Source organism: Siphateles boraxobius, unplaced genomic scaffold, assembly GCF_051911475.1.
Source record: "Siphateles boraxobius isolate OS27281-9 unplaced genomic scaffold, OSU_SipBor_1 16, whole genome shotgun sequence".
Classification (NCBI taxonomy): Eukaryota; Metazoa; Chordata; class Actinopteri; order Cypriniformes; family Leuciscidae; genus Siphateles; species Siphateles boraxobius.
The window spans coordinates 14,893,668-14,911,159 of NW_027508766.1; positions in this window are offsets into that span (position 1 = coordinate 14,893,668).

The window sequence follows — 17,492 nt, forward strand, 5'->3', positions numbered from 1 at the left end:
TGTTTAAGGGTAGTAGCCTATACATTAATTTGTAACATAACCTCCGCGTTGTGCGCTGGCTTTATAAACCTTGATAATTATAAGCCATAAATTAAACTTCTTATTCATAATAAAAAAAAACTTAAAACGTAAATCGCTTGTTTTGGAAGTAGGTGACTAATAGGCTAAAGGAACAGGTAGGCCTATACTTTTCCAGGTGTTTATACAACCTATTTTCCAACGAAGGATAGCCTATATTGGCCTATGTGCGCAAAGAAGAATTTCGCATCTATTGATAGCAATTCCACCTTTCCTCCGTGTCCTCCCTTTTCCACATGACCCCTGATTATTAGTATTTTCCTTGTTTTCAAAACTAATAAGTGCCACCATCAAGCACTTGGAGCCTTCCGGAGGCTGCAGACGTGCTGCTCGGTGTAATTGATATTGAACGAGCCGGTGGTAGGCGCGAACTGTTGGCGCTGCTGGATAATTTGCAGTTTAATCAGCGATTGTAATGAGAGTCGCTGATTAGGGGCCGTTTGAAAATAAAAGAGAGTTACAAGGAACGTCTGTCAGGGTCCGATGATAATTCAGAAGTAATTGTCGTGATTAGGGAAAACTGGATGAGTGGCTTATCCTAGTGCACGGAAGAACCGTGGGGTGGCGAGACATACAGTGGCACGCAAACGTAGGCCTACAGTTTAGTAATAGTTAAAATGAGTTAAGTAGGCCCATCTACTACAGTGAAATCAAATTTATTAAAACCATTTAATCCCATCGGTCACAAATTAGGGACCTTTGTAAAAGTTTTCATTTATAAAGCTCTAAAAATGTTACTGACTGGTGTTTTAGTGCATTTTCTGCAAATATGGAAAAAATAAAGTGTCTCAATTAAATATGTTCAGTGTCACATGACCAGAGCAATTTACTTCCTGTCTGCCCCATGGGAAGAGGATGGAACCAAAACAAACAAGGTTAGTAAAGTATGTTAACAAAGTTATGACAAAGTTTTTGGTACACGTTATCTTTAAGGTGTCTAGTATTAATATATTAATTCACAAATTATTTGGTTTTGTTGAGTGTGTGGTCATAGATACAAGAGAAGCAACAATAGTGACCACTGGGACAACACAGTGTATTTAGTTATAGCTACACTTACACACATAGATAGTTACTGTTCTAACTCTACTCTGTTCTTTCTTTTATTTTTACTTTGAGTGAAGTTCTGTATTTTTTGGATCTGGATGACCCCCAGATAGGCTAAGGCATGGAACACTGCAGTCATCCCTCAAAATGAGAAAGAGGCTGTCCTCAGTGGAATCAATTGTCAATTTTTTGGAAAAATTCAATTGATTCAAGACATACTATGACAATATGTCTGTCTGGTCTTAGTTCAAAGTAGTGATGTACTAATTGTGCACTTGGTTCTTCTTACACTTACCTCTATGATGGATTTTATTGGCCTCTACTTGAATGTTTGTGTTGAATATTTTAAGTTCAATATGACTGAACTATCCAATTGCAGTTGAAAGTGAAAGTTGCACTAAAATGCCGCAATGATAAAGTTACAGTGAATATTGCATTAAATTAAAAGTTCAGATGTAACAAATTTCAAAGTTACAATATTGATGTTTTAATAGTTGCACTAATATGTGACCCTGGATGACAAAACCAGTCTTATGGGTAATTTTTTTGAAATTGCGATTTATACATCACATGAAAGCTGAATAAATAAGCTTTCCGTTGATGTATGGTTTGTTACGATAGGACAATATTTGGCCGAGATACAACTATTTGAAAATCTGGAATCTGAGGGTGCTGAAAAATCGAAACATTGAGAAAATTGCCTTTAAAGTTTTCCATTTATGTTTGCGATTGTGCTGCATTCACTCACAAAAATAAATGTTTTATACATTTACGGTAGGAAATTTACAAAATATCTTCATGGAACATGGTCTTTACTTAATATCCTAATGATTTTTGGCATAAAAGAAAAATGATAATTTTGACCCAAACAATGTATTGTTGCCTATTCCCACAAATATACCCGTGCTATTTAAGACTGGTTTTGTGATCCAGGGTCACATATATCAATGTTATGATATATGTTACAATAAAGTAACAATTTTGAAATATGTTGGTTGTATTTTTTATTTTTTTTGTCTTTTATCTCAGTATTCCTATCAGTGTTGTAAAAGGGTTTTAATGTAGAATAGTAACCCTAAAATGTGATTAACAGAGTATAAAATGTGTTAATTACTGGGCTGAAATATACAAGCATTTTGATGACTGCAGAAATGTTAATTCAGTATACACATTATCCCACCGGTCACAATTGTGACTGACCATAAAACAATTTTTTCCCCTACAGTTTTCCATAAACATTTCAAAACATAATTATAGATTATTTCAGTGGGTTACCAATGACACATTTGGATATTTTCATGTCTTGAAAAAAATGGGATTAAATGGGTTCAGTTATGTAGTCTACGGTATACATGCTAATAACAAAGCAACAAAGTGCAGTGGGCCGCATACATGCAGAGAGTTGGTAGCATTTGACATGATGCTTAAATGACAGCTCTGTGAGCATATATTTTAACGCAAACCCAGCGTGGCTGTTCGGGCACCCAATATGAGTGAAAAAGACCAAGAGCACACATCTAAATGCAGTTCTGGTGTCCTCGCAGAGTGCGCTGTCTGAATATCAATTACACCATTAGTGCGCATGTGTGTTTGACTGTGGAAGAGCAATTAGTGACGTTCGGAAAGGGGAGAGAATGTTACGGCAGGAAGAGCAGGGCATCAGCTGGTGGAAATGAACCATTGTGACACCTGCAGCCAGTCTAGTTAACACACACACACACACACACACACACACACACACACACACACACACACACACACACACACACACACACACACACACACACACACACACACCTAAGGAAATCAATCTCACAATTCAAATAAATAGTCAGGTTTTATAAATATTAGATTGTGTAATATAGGGTCTGGAGACTGCAACGTAACCCTAACCTCTTTAAAGCCGCTGGTTTCTCTACTAGACTATCCCCATCTATCCAGTGTCAATGACTGTCTTGTTGAGAGAATCAGTGAGTAAACAGGACTGACAGAGTAGGGAGCTCAACTGATTACTCATACAAATAGACCTCGCGAGCCCACCAGGCTGGAGATGGCTTTTTCTGCCTCTCCAAGGGTCCTCTGTCCACGAGCTCTCACATTGTCCCGCCATCAATCATTCTGTTGTGCCCTGGATGTTCTATAGAGTCACTTAATATCCTTACCTTCATCTCTTTTATACTCTCGGAGCGATGCACCACAGCCACTCGCCCTTTTCTGTCGGATGAGGCCAACAGGCAACAGATCATGAAATGATTTAGTGAGCCTCTGAAGGATATTATCACATGCTATAAAATACATCTGACATCTTATTTAGAGTGCTTCGAGCACTGAGATCCTAATATTTTGGTGGCGAGTTGTAGACCTACTTGATCCAAATGGGCGGCCAAGACTTAAGGGTAGCCATGCAGCAAAATACCTAAATCAAAATCAGATTGGATTACCATCTGCATTATAGTAGGCCTAAGATGGTTGTGCAAAGCAAATTCGCTTTATTAAATGATGCAGATATTTTGTGTCGCATTTAGATGTATTTACCTTTAACTTGTCAATAGATTATGCTCAGAAATACTACTTCGGCAGCTTTGTATGTTGGCATTCATTTGTCTATTCCTGGACATTTTATTTATATAAATTTAACATAAGAACCGGAAGGGCCACATCTTAAGTAACGAGTAATTAGACCTGATAAGGGATTTCTGTAACACTATTTTACAGTGTCATTGTTACATAGGTTACATGTAGTTATTATTTACAATAAATGATGCATAATTACATGCAACTGACCCTAAACCAAACTAAACCCTAATCCTACTCTATAGTAAGTACATGGAATTACTTAATATTACTCAGTACTTAAATGTATGATTACAGTATAGCAAAGACATTTCCAGTTACCCTTTATTTTAATTTTAAGGTGTTACTGTGTAATAATAGTTGACTACATGTTCTTTAGGATTAGGATTAGGTTTAGGGTATGGTGCATGTAATTATGCACAATTTATTGTAATTACAATAGTAACTACATGTAACGTGTAAGGACTAAAATAAAGAGTTACTGCTTAACTGTTGGGTAACACTAAGGTTCCATTTGTTAACATTATTTGTATTAGTTAACAAGAACTAACAATGAAAAATACATCTAAACCATTTATTACTCTAAGTTCATGTTAATTCCAACATTTACTATTACATTACTAAAATCAAAAATCTGTTAATGTTATTTAATGAACCTCAGCTAACAATGAAGAGTGTTATATTTTTATTAACTAATGTTAACAAAGGTTAATAAACACTGTAACAGATGCATTCCACAATTTTAGTTAATATTTGTTTTGCATTTTAAAAGTGTTACCAATGGTTGTGATAAATCTACTTCCATCCATGCCAGTTTCACTCATCAGTATTATTGTTGCCAGCGTCCTAAAAACATTATTATTATGTGTTATAAGTATTGCAAGTGGCATTAATCGGCCACTAAAACAATGATAGGATGAACTGGCAATTCATCTTTACTGTCAAAACCACAGGCAAAATAATTGCAATTCAGGGTCTCATATTGTGCATGTGGCCTGTGTGTGAAATGGAGACATCACCTCTGCCTGTTCTGTATTTATGAGGGCAGAGCGGCCACGCATGAGTACATCTCTGTGTGCAGTTTGTTTGCGCAAGCGTTGCAGTATGTATTTGGGGGGGAAAATGACAGATAGTAGTACACACAGACTGTGAATTTACAGATTGTGTATACATTTTTTTTAAAATACAATTTATTATATATATCTTCTGTGTAACATGTAACCCTGGCTCTCAACATTAAGGTCCATCCGTGTGACTGTGAACTTGGCACGAGGCCAGTTTTCCCAGTGATCAGCAAGCAAAGTCACCCAACCACATTCGACGGACGGCTTTCAAATTCATAAAATTCATAGGATTCTTCACATATGAATGAACACAATTTTCTATCAATTTCCTCATTATGCAAATATGCAAAACACCAAATTTGGATCAATTAGGGACCCTATAGTGCCAAATTTAACCATTTATATAGTAATTTCTGGGACTATCAAATAATTACTTGGCTAATTTGGAATATTTGTGACAGACATAGCAAATTCAAACACAAATAATGTTTAATTCAGGTAAGCACTGCACACCCGATCAAAGACAACAATTTGTTTGTTTTTACAAATTTTTCATAAAATTTGCTGATTCTGTGCAAGCAGAATGTATTTACCCAGAATTTATCCAAAAATATATAGATTTTATTTTGAAAAACAGACATCAGAAAACAAATATGTTACACATTAAATATGTAATCACACTAATGTAGTAAGCTATTTATTTTCCATTTGCACGTGGGTTTTTGCTAATTATGGTTATATGGTTTCTAAATATGCAGACACTAATAAGACAGTCCAATACATTATCACAGAGATAAAGAAATAATGTGAGAATGAGTTGTATGTTTTTCTGCATATTTCCTCGCAATAGACAATGTACTTAGAGATAAGATGAAATGTTTTCATTTTAGTAGTGAATTTCATTTAGTTTTTAAGAATGTGTGATAACATCTTTTTGGATCTCACCTCTCCCCCCCTCATTTACCAAAGACAAAACAAAGCCTAAAGTTTAGGTCATTAATTGTATTTTATGTGTATTTTTTTTTCTTAGAATGATTGAAATTGATTCCGGGTCCAAGCAATATATCACGATTAGACTATACACAAACACAGCACAAGCCTTTAGAATCAATTGAATAAAATAATCCTACTAGATCTGAGGACATATTCCGAACAAATACCTGATGTAATATACAGTAAAACAAGCCAGTTAGCCTGCACTACAAGCCAGACAAACACATGTATGTGAGAAATAATACACCGAATGGCATGCAATAAATTCCCTTATGTAATGATCTATTTCTAGAGTTATTGTCTGAGTGAGCATTGTTACATTTATTATGACAACAGTCTAAAACAACAAGTGCAAAAAAAAAAAAATCCCTCAGAATACTGTATCCACAGACACCTCATAAAAGAGCAGAAATAATGACTCTAATATTTCATGGCATATTACACCATAATTACATTAATCCACCCATTTACATCTGATTCAGCCCTGGCCAATGGAAATGAACATCTAGTACGTCCCCGAATGGCAATTTGTGAATAAATATTAGAGACTATCAAATGTTAATGAAATGCATATTTACTTCTGGAGACATTCATTGCTGGAGCGAGAGAGATGCATAACAATAGAAAGATTTAACCTGTTAATGCATGAGTTATGACACATATATATATATATATATATATATTTGCATATGGTTAGATCGAGTGAGGTGGATGGGTTGACATGCATGTGCAAAGGAATGCAGCTCTAAATACTACCGCAATGTAAGTTGTCTTACTAACTGCTCAAATATATGAGAACACACACACACACACATGCACGGCTGTACACGCTGGTACACAGCAGCTGAAAAAGTGGGTATTTTACTTTGGAAGTTAATGGGAATAAAATACCTCGGTGGATGAGTGCAGATGTGTTTGATACAAATAGTCATTTTCCTATTTGCTGCCTCATTGAGCTTGATGAATGATTGGAGTCAGAGAAGCGCCATGATAAATGGCAGCACCTTGGCTCCATTGCATGCCCTATTGATTCTCCTTCTTTATTACCCCTACAACCCAGCTGGTTGCTTTGCTCTTTGCACACACACACACACACGCACACACGCAGGCTCGCATGTATATGTTTGCAAACACATCCACTCGCTGTATTATGGTGCAGGAGCGGGTGGAGTATTTCACTCTTGAAGTGGGAAGACAAATATGGTATTTCATCGGCTCAGAATGGCAGTGTCTGTGTTATTAAATGCTTTGTCTGCAGTGTCCACTGAACATCAGAGACTAACAACCTCATTGAGATCTGCCATTCAGTTTATGTGAAGTGAAAATCATTTTTTACATCTAAATTGGCTACGCCAAAGGAAACATCGCTATCAGCAAATAGAGCTCATTTGCGAAACCTAACAACTTCTCTTTAAAGTAGTCCTGCCTTGACATGGTTCTCAGAAGACCTGACTAAATTACACATGCGAACAGAAGATAGGAAGACATAATGAAACTCTGCCACCCACTGAAATGCAATTATCATGCACTCCTGGGCTCAAAGTTAGAAGGTGAGAGAAGATGAATAGGGAAAGTAAAAATCGCTGACCCTTCAAAGTTCAATTTACAATTTGAATTTCCTTGACCTTGTTCGAAAGTTTGGAGACGTAATAATTTAGGGCACAGAGCGGTTGATAAATGGTCTGTGTGTTCACTGCAACTGCTATGTTCATATGGTAATATTGGTATTAAATGTAATGGTTTAAGCCATTATAATTTAAGGTTACTGAGATAACATCACAAGTAGAAGGACATTAGATGTGCATTAATGCATTAGATGCATTATTTCGTCAGAAATACAGTAATATTGTGAAAAATAATTTCAATTTAAGATAAATGTTTTCTATTTTGAAATGAAATGTATTCATCTGATGGCAAAGCTCAATTTTTAGCAGTCATTCAGTATTTAGTTTCACGTGATCTTTTAGAAAACATTCTCATACGATGATTTGGTGCTCAAGAAACCTTAAACATCTTCTTATGAAAGTTGGAAGTTGTGCTTAATATTTTTGTGAAAGCTGTGATAAATTTTTTTTTTCAGGATTCTTTGATGAATTTTTGATGAACTTTTTATACCAATGCAAATATCTTTATTTTCCATTTTTAGCAATTTAATGCATACTTGCTGAATAAAGGTATGTTGGTTAAAGAGCTTCTCATTAATGACACACAACCTTTACGTAACTACATGATAAGGTATTTCCCACTTACAAAAAGGACTCACTTGGGTAAGAAAAAGTCGGGCCAGGACATAGACATGAATGATAATGCATTATCATAACTGATCCGACAATGATATTGCAATGGTTTAACATTGCGACACAAACATTGGTCTTGTACTATAGTAGCTTTTGTGAAGCTCATCTTTTTTTTTTTGTATTTTTGATCCAAGCCGATGAGTGTGGCATACTTAATTATAGCGGGCATTAATATTCAGCCAAATGTCTTCATGCCCACGTAGTATATAATGTAAGAAGATTTTCCCACCATTCCCAGATTGGGAGAGGTGGGCCAATCCAACCTCTGTCTGTTCATTACAAAATGACAGCACTTCAGGCAACATCCACCTGAGAAGCTATAGTCCTAATCAAAGATGACATATCTGTGTGTCGCAGACACACACACACACACACACACACACGCACACGCACACACGCACGCACGCACGCACGCACCCGCGCGCGCCCGCCCGCACGCACGCACGCACACACACACACACACACACAACTTCACTAATCAAAAAGTGTATTTCCCCTGGCTGTCTCTAGAGAAATCTATTGGGAGAAATTGGAATAATTTATTAGCTTACAAGTTTTGGTCGACAGTTGGCCCAAAGCTATTTATCTCTGTAATAGAGAATGTGTCCTATGTGGCAAAATTGACCAAATCAGATTGTGTTGATCAGAGAATGAGTTTGGCATGCCTGTAGGTCTGTTCGTCTCAGGGGGATGGAGACCAAAATGCAGACCAGCACTCAAAATCATCCAACAAGTGGCTCCATCATGTCAAACCTCTGCTTCTGACATGAGGAACATATCAATATCTAAATGACATTGAGGAATCATGAAGACACAAGTGTTTTTGCACTCATTCTGTTAACAGAGACATTACAGAAGCAGCACACTTTCTCCAAGACACTCAAAAAACAGATGTATGTATGCTAATCAATACTCTGTTGTGATTGTGAAACACTGATGTAGAGATTATATGAGCTAAGTACTTTTATGACATTATTGTGACATTTAATTCCCAAGTTGTTCTGTTATTTTGTGATGGTAAATTGTGAAGTTTTTTACCATGTTTTCCGTTGCCCAAACTATTTAGCATTCCAAATAAGTGTGTTCCTAATGAAGTGTCAGATTAATGGAATGTTTTTCCCCCAGATCAGCCATAAAGATGGGTGAATATTTGGATCATTATTTTGTCTTTATGACTCATCATGCTGATGGTATCTGTCATTCCAGGTTTGTCTGCCTAATTTATGTTTGGTGGTTGTGAGTTGTTAATGTTTATTTAGTCTAATTTGCATGAAGAGACAGTGTTGATGGATTCTGAGCAGGAGATGTTATATTAAACTCTTGATTATACATGTATGTATAGACTTTATGAACATCATGTGCAAAATGTTTTTATTATCAGTTAAATGTACTGAAGAAAAATAGCATTCAGAATCCTCCTCTCTTCTGCCTTTCCAGTTTTTTATTGTTTTTTTATAAATATATTTTAAATATTTATTAACTTTCTGAATAATGATTTGATCACTATTTTTTAACCTATAGCCAAGATCTTAAAGTTGGCATGAAATGAGAATTCACCCTGATCATAACTGTAGCCTATCTTCTGGTGAAATGACTGGCTCCTCTCTGATGCCAATAAGGACTCTTTTTACAGATTGGGATTATGTGTTTCCACATTTATTATTATTGTGAATCTAAAATCTATCTATTTTTTTATAAATACAAAGTTCTGTCATGAAACTCTAGGTGGCGCCGATAGGTCTTTCACTCAATCTGCTTGCAATTACATTTGCTGCGTCCCAATTCGCATACTATCCGACCTAAATAGTATTCAAAAATAGAACTAGTACGTCCCAAATCGTAGTATGTTGAAATGAGTGTTCCAAAGAGACCCGGATGGTATACTATATCCGGTCAGAATCCGAAGTGCAGATCGATGCGCACTCTAACGGCTGATATTGCCCACAACCCATCGCGCGTTGGACGAGGATTTGGTTAGAACTACAAACACGAGTGAAAAGTGTAAAAAAACTACAGACATGGAGGACGCTCGCGCGTCCGGCGGTTGTGTGGAGACGTTTAGATAAAGGGGTTTAAGTGATTAATTATTAGTACAACCTGACGAAAATGTATTTATTCAATATTGGCTACGTTATATTGCATCTGCAGCAGCATTGTGAACTTTTTTAAAGATTCGTTTTTAGCCATTAAATTTTAAATTCAGCATTACATTCAAATTGCAAACACATGAGGAGAGTGAGAGCCTCCGCATGAAAGACCCACGACTGGCAGATGAACGAGCTACAACATTTCTCTCCAAAACGGTAAGAAAGTATATTAGATTGAATGGAGGATTTTAACTGTGACGACATGATTGACAGGGCAGTTTACGGTGATGCATGCGACAGAGCTGTCCGTTAAAGATGACGAAGTAGTATGTCCCAAAGCTTGTCTACTCTTTTGCAAAAGTATGTACTTTTTCTTCACAAAAAGAGAACATACTTTTAGGGCGTAGTATAAGTAGGCGAATTGGGATGCAGCAATTGTTATCAATAGGGCGCAGCTGATTGGGTCTTGCAAGCAGCCAATGAGCTTGCAGCTTTAAATACTTGGTCAGCGTCTGCATATGCAGTGCACTTTCAGAAACCCTCCACCTTCCCCAGTTCCACCTGTATAGATCTGCTATGAGCAATTCATGTATACTTTATTGTACAGCAGCAGAATGTCTTACTTTGTTTACAGCAGCATGTCGTATATGTTTTGTCAAGTAGCAAGTCCTGTACTTGCTCTGAAGCAGCAGCAGGAATAATCAACTGAAACAGCAGCAGCTTAGCAGATATATTCCGTCATGACCAAACATATCAACATTGTCAAATCCATGTTTTTTCATATCTCCATTTTTAAAAAAAAGTTCATTTATAACCTAAAATTTCAGAAAAATAGTTTAAATTCAACAATATAGAAACCATAGTTCACTATGTTAACTATGACGGACCCCAGAAATGTGAAAAGGGTCAATCATTAGTCCACTTAAACCCCGCCCTTTCTGCCTCCATCCAATCAACAACCGATGGTTAGTACCAAGTCCCTTTTCTCTCTCTCAATAATCTGTTTCACTTGGATGTACATTACAACACAGAAAAAAGATCTGGCACTACTTCCGTTTCATCACAATTTAAGAGGTAAACAGGATTATGACTAAGATCAGGATAAGAAGTTTTCTGCCCTGCAATTCACACAATGTTCTGAAACCCACTGGAATTATCCAGATGTGTTTGATGTCGTGGTTGGCCTGACTGAATCGAATCATTTAAGCGAACGTGAAAAGATTCTGTTCTTAGCCTCAGTCCAGTGATAAGAATTCATCTTGTGCCTGATAGATTCAGTCCTACGCTAACTGCTTTAAATGTCCATTTGGATCGGTGCCTAAAATCACCTGCTCGAAATCTCCAAAGTAACAGCACTCAGCTTAATTTGTATGCATTATCAATTAAGAAACTTAATAGCCAGCAGATTGATTAGATCCTCAGTTATAGGGGGTAGAACTGAAGCGAAACACGAAACATCATACACAGCTAGCTCTCATACACACATTCGTGCTCACACATAAACACACACACAACAATCCACTCCTCCTCCACAGTTCTCTAATTAATGCATACATATGGTGGAGAATAGAGTGGAAACAAGGCACCGTTCAAATTTTAAATAAAGCTTCAGCATCTAATGAGTCGGGCCGCTATGGCTAGTTTATCACTAATTGTGCCTTCTGCTAATGAGAAACCACCTTAACACAAAAATATACAAGGCATTTAAACAAAAGGTTTGGAATTATTCACTTTTTTTGTGAAATTAGCATTATAAATCATAACTAAACAACTGTTCAACATAACATTTAATGAATATACAATAAAAAAGACTAAAGAGAGAGAGAGAGAGAGAGAGAGAGAGAGAGAGAGAGAGAGAGAGAGAGAGAGAGAGAATCAGGGAACTGCATCACTGACCAAAGGCTTCAGTTCCAGTTGAATGACAGCTCTGCTCCAGACATCCATCAATGTCCCATCAGCATCTGCCCCTTCACAGACATCATCATCACCAAAGACTTCCAAAGATGAGGGCCATTTTAAACCCAGAATTTGGGCACAAGTCTCTTCGATGTCTCTTTGAGTAAAATGCCTGGACATGAATTGTCTATAGTATTATTCTTAGGAAGGCCTTTTTCTGTTGTTTGTGAGTATGATGAGATTGGCTTGTGTAATCTACCTTCATAGAGGCTAGCTTGGGATGCGTCTGTGCTGTTCACCTTTATCACATGAATAATGGATATGGATAGTCCACTCTACAAGGATTATAACGTACACATGTGGGGGTTTTTTTTGGTCTCACTTTTATATGTGAGATGTCTTTAATTATGTACTTATATGGACTAAATTATGTACTTATTGGGTTTATGTTGTTTTGCAAAATACAATTGCTGCTATTGAGGCGGGATACGGGTAAAGTTAGGGACAGGTTTGGTGGTGTGGTTAGTTTTATGGGTTGGTTAAGAGGTAAGAAACAAATTATTGATGTAATTATTGAAATGTATACAGCTCTAATTACATGCAGGTATTTTTAAATACAAGTACAATGTAAAAACATGTATGTACACAATAAGTGCATTGTTTCAAATCATTCATTTAAATGTTAGTGCATAGTAGTAAAGACACTATGAAGTGGGATCTTTCCTTCATTCTTTAAAATACTGTGAAAGAAATATTAAATGATTCGTATAATACTTATTTCTTCTGAGCATTTTATAACACATATTGAACATGATATTTTAAACTTAACCCGACAGATTTCCTGTGATCTCTCTCTGTATGTAAAAATCACTCACTCTTATTGTTTACAGCTATTGATCCTCCTGCATTACTTACGGATGCAATTTCCATGCAAGTTCAGTTGACAGCAAGAAACTCTAATTTAACAGATCAAACTTCTGGTCCTCTTCAAAGTTTAAACCCAGAGAGCACATCATAACCAAATCCCCTTTCCTAACAGAGACATTTAAGATTTCACTAGAGGTAATAAAAATACAGTTCCCTTTTCCTCTCATACATGATTCAAAACACAGTTTGAGTGACCTATGATATAAGTGGAAGGCCAATTCATGGACATTAAAATGCAAACGTGCACATATTTCAGTGCATTAAATTTTATGAAGCATTGAAACCACTGTCCATCAAATAGTAAATCCTGATGGGCTGCGGCAGTATTTATACCCGGCACTTTATACAACGATATCATTCCATTCTCATAGTTTCACATAAACTTAAAATCAGGTATAAAGCAGAAAGATGTTTAAATGAAACCATGGACACAACATGTACAGGGGTGTCGTACCATGATACAGCCCTTGCAGCATTGTGTCATTTTACAGTGAAGTGCAGTGCACTGTCCTTACCCTAATTTTGATTTATTGTCCCTACATAAATTACAACAATTTGCTTTAAAATTCTCTCCCGTAGCCATACAGTGGCCTCTCTCTGGGGAGCTGCTGATGTTTAACATGTCTGAAATACATATTGGATTAGTGCGCTTTGTTTCTCCCCAACAGCAGGTGTTTCATCTTGGCTGATGGCCGAACTTAAATGTGTTAGGACAGGAAACCCCTGAAGAAACAGCTCTCACATCAGAACATGCATGCATCCTGAAAAAAGAAATCCTCAGACGGCATGCATGACTTATCAACATATGAATAATCCACAGCTGGGGACACAGTTTTGTGCAAAATCAATAGAAATTCATTAGAACGTAATGTAATACTAAAATATAACACTAAGCATTATTTTAAATTGCAATAAAATGACTTGCATTTTCTCTGTCTAATGTTAATTTTAATTTATTTCTTGTTTTCATATGAAAAGTTTAGAAGGCCTAAACAGGAAAAAATGTCAAGGTACTTGAAAACTACAACACTGTCCAATTTATGGCATCTAGCATGCATTTTAACATGAGTTTTATCATGTGGAATTACTTCAGGGTCTAATTTAGCAGGGGTACTTGGAAAGAAGATTTGTTAAAACATAAATTATGACTCATAATGTCAAGATAATTGAATTGTTTTTTTGTTGTGTTTTGCAGTTTATGTGGATGAGACTAGCAGAGCATATTAAATAAAGACTTCGTCAAAGGTGCTTTGACAAATGTGCTCTTTATTAATCTTATTCATACAGTACTTCACAACAACAGCTCAGGTTTTAATCTTATTAAATGTCTTATTCAGTCAATAGTGAATCACAGTAATGGTCACATTAACCTGTAAATATGAATGCTAATGTTAAAATGATATGTAATATGAGATAAAAACAACTCATTTCTGGTTTGGTGTTGATGGGGGTATAAGCTGCACCGAAGGGGCCAAGCAGTTTCATGAGAAAACAACTAATTTACAAGTTGGTGATTTGGCATGAATTTGTACGATTTGATTGTACGAAAAGAAGTCAGTGCATGGGGCAAAAACAGATTGTAAGAAAACGTACAAAATACATCGTACAAAATCATACATTTGGGCACTAATTCACCAAAAAAGTAAAATAGTTACAAAATGCCATGAGAGTGTTTTGGGGTAAATAAAACAGAAAAGGTTGGAAAAACACTGGTATAGTGTAGAAATCTGATTTCTCAAAAACCTAATGTTACTTAAAGTGCCATTTTTTGGGTATTGTTAAAAACTGATAACAGTGAAAAAAGTTGTTATCAACTTGTTATCAAAAGGGAAACATGCAGAAAAACAAATCTTCTTCTGCTCCCTTGACAACACTGACGGACTCAATCCTCGTCCTTCTCAATATTACTTATCTCAGACAGTGACACAAAGTAAATGGTGCCTAATGAATTATCTTAATGGACATCACAATTGGTTTGTAAATACTATTACTATGGTTAAGCATTACATTTATTTTTCCCCAAGAAGGATAATGCATTGGTATCACAACCTTAATTTTAGTGGCACTTGCTCTGAAATCACAGTCTCAAACTTTTCTAGTTTGATCTAGGAGTGTAGTCCAGTAGTATAGTAAGTCTTGTAGGCTATATAGTGCCAAAGGATCTGTGCATGTAACGCGACCATTTGTAATGAATTTGCCAATATAGGGCCAACTTTCTCTCTGCAAATTTTATTTATACCAGTATAAATAGAATATTATTATACAAATATTATTTCTGCCTCCAATTTTTTGTCTCGAAAACCCCCCATTACCCAACAAATTATCGAAAGGCTGGTGAAATAATGCAATGTTGCATGTTGTCAACCTTTTCTGTAACAGAAACTTGAAGCGTTGGTATTAAATTCTATTCAAGATTTCGATTCTGTATCATTTAAATAAAAACAAAATATATTAAAGGGAAAAACAGATAATACTAGTACATACTAGTTTATATACTGGTATATAAAACAACATAATATCTAACATATATTTTTATTTTGGTTAGCTAGTTTTAATAAAAGAAAGATTGCATTGATCAATCCAATAATCAAATATGAAAATGATCTTGACAGATCAAGAGACTGAAATGACTCGAATATGAATATGATTGGACTCCATTTGTGATTCTTATTTGTTCAATAAACCAGACACAGTTTAATAGTTTTATTACACTTCAAATAAAGGCTCAGTGCTTTGCAGTCGAGGGTCTAATCAGAAGAGTAAACTCTGCTATATTTCAATTTGAATGGGCTCTGGTCCGCCAAGCATGCCGATAAATAGCAAAGTCTTCTTACACACACCCTGTTCTCTTAATTACTTCGTACTTTCTGATAATCACAACAGCCTAGATTCACTCATTTACGTAAGGATTTACTAAACAGAGACTCCCAGAACCTTTGAGATCTTCTCTAAGATAGATCAAAATGAATGGGGGACTGGTATTAATAATAAAGTTAAAATGCGATAATATAATAATATTTTATGTTTAAATTCATACATTTAATGTAGTGTATGATATACATTTGAATAAATAATGACTGCAATGAACCGATTTCTTCAACAACAGTTAAAGAGGATATAACAGCATAAAAGAGGCAGTCAAATCCTTTAGTCTGTTAAAGCACACACTGTCAATAGTGCAAATAAAATAAAAGTGACTTCTCCAGAACCTAAACAATCCATGTTATCGGTCTAAGCATGCATTTTGGTGAAGCCACAATCGTTATTCATCAGGCAGGCGCTGCTTTAAGACCTCCTCAATTAAAGAACTGTCACTTTCAATTAGACCCCTTTCTACACTGCCTCACAGGGGAGTGAGGTGTAAACAAAGGAAAGTTTCTAAACATCAATTCTGAGAGGCGCACTGACTGCAGTATCCCAGAGAGAACGCTCTTGACTGCACTAGTGGCTGAAGAATTAGCTTCTGGAGGACAAACTGCTGGAAAAAAAGGACAGACGGTCTTAATGTTTTTTTCCCCTTGGAACCAAAGTGATGTAGCCCCCACTAGGTGCTCAGAGATGAGACACATTTAAATTTAAATAGCCCCTCACATCCTCCAGCCTCTTAATTGTTTGAGAATCGTCATTGGAGGAGAGCAACCACATTTACCCCCATCTGTGATTTAAATCTTTGAAATTGGCATATTTGCAAGAGCAACATTGAAGAATTTGCTTTTAATGGTATGTACGTAGACTCAAAATATGTGTTTGTTGACTGTGTGACAGGACACAGAAGTACTTATGCATTGACATGTTGTTTATTTTTTAATGCTAAGGACCTGCAGAGGAAATTTTCCATATATGTTGACAGCATATCTTGTCATTGTAACTACTATTAAAGTCCCCCTGTGGTAAAAAAATCAAGCTTCTAATGTTGTTTAAATGTCTATGTGGTGTTTTTAATATGCTTTAAGACAAACCATGTGCAAATTCATAACACACTATTGCTGAGTATTTTCTCTCTAAAACTGCAGAGAACCAAAGACAGTCTCAAAAACACGGTTTGAAATCGCTGGTGTTTCTGACGTCACAAACTACCTTGTAAATGTGTGATTGTCAACGAGTGGATCTTTGGCTGAATCCGAAATTGCCCCCTATACCCTCAAATAGGGCGTTATTTGAGGGGACAGCCACTTGTAGTGGTGTCCAAAACCATAGTGGACGTTATTGAGTGCACTTATTTAATCCCACATTGCACCGCAATAACGAGTGTAGTACTGAACCTGCGTGAAGTTGGCCCCCCACCCAACACTTAGCCCCCACACATGATCCAAATTCACCCAAAATAGTCTTGTTCGTTTGTGCTTCGTTTGTGCTGGTTTGTGCCGGTAAAAGTTTCATTTGTGCTGTGTAGGGTTTTAAAATATCACACATTGAATTATAGACGATGACGTCACCAGCCCCCCACATGCTCCAAATTCACCCAAAATAGGCTCAATCGTTTGTGCTCCGTTTGTGCTGTTTTGTGCTGTAAAAAGTTTATTTTGTGC